General features: G+C 31.0%; 1 long non-coding RNA gene across 1 annotated transcript in view; it reads left to right on the top strand.

Annotated features, from left to right (window-relative positions):
• LOC105807380 overlaps positions 1–509 on the top strand; it is a 3,190-nt gene continuing 2,681 nt past the window's right edge. The window contains exon 1 of the long non-coding RNA XR_001137326.1: positions 1–49. This is a non-coding gene — a long non-coding RNA (uncharacterized LOC105807380). The remainder of the gene's footprint in view (positions 50–509) is intronic.

Below are 509 nucleotides of genomic sequence, written 5' to 3'. Positions count from 1 at the left end.
GGAGTCAGATGAAGATTTTGCCAACCATAGTGACAATGATCAAAACCGGGTAAGGCTCCTATATTGAAGTGACTTTATTTTAAAATTTTAATTGAGGCATAGCATGTATATAGAAATGACTTTTGTGCAGTTTATGACAAAGTGAGGATTTTTTCATGTTTACAACTAATATTACTGTAAGCATTTCATGTATTTAGGCTAACTACCCACTTCGTGTATTTTTCCCCCCAATTTTTCTTTATAATTTATCTTCATTTTTCTTAGAAGACAAAGAAGTAAAAAACGAAATTGGAAAACAGAGCCTCCAAAAGAAGGCCTAATTACCCAAACTGAACTATTTCACATGAATCCCCCTTCCCTGTTTTAAAATTTGAGAGAATCTAGCAATAACATTAATGAACATTCATAAGATGAAAACAACTAATCCTACTGTCTTAGCATAGTTATCTTAATTTTTGAATATCCATCTAAGGGCATATTCTTTTCATAGTATGCATATTTTATTTTCT

The sequence above is a fragment of the Propithecus coquereli genome, unplaced genomic scaffold (assembly GCF_000956105.1).
Source record: "Propithecus coquereli isolate 6110/MARCELLA unplaced genomic scaffold, Pcoq_1.0 Scaffold1567, whole genome shotgun sequence".
In the NCBI taxonomy this organism is placed as follows: Eukaryota; Metazoa; Chordata; class Mammalia; order Primates; family Indriidae; genus Propithecus; species Propithecus coquereli.
This window is presented reverse-complemented; position numbering and strand designations above follow the sequence as displayed.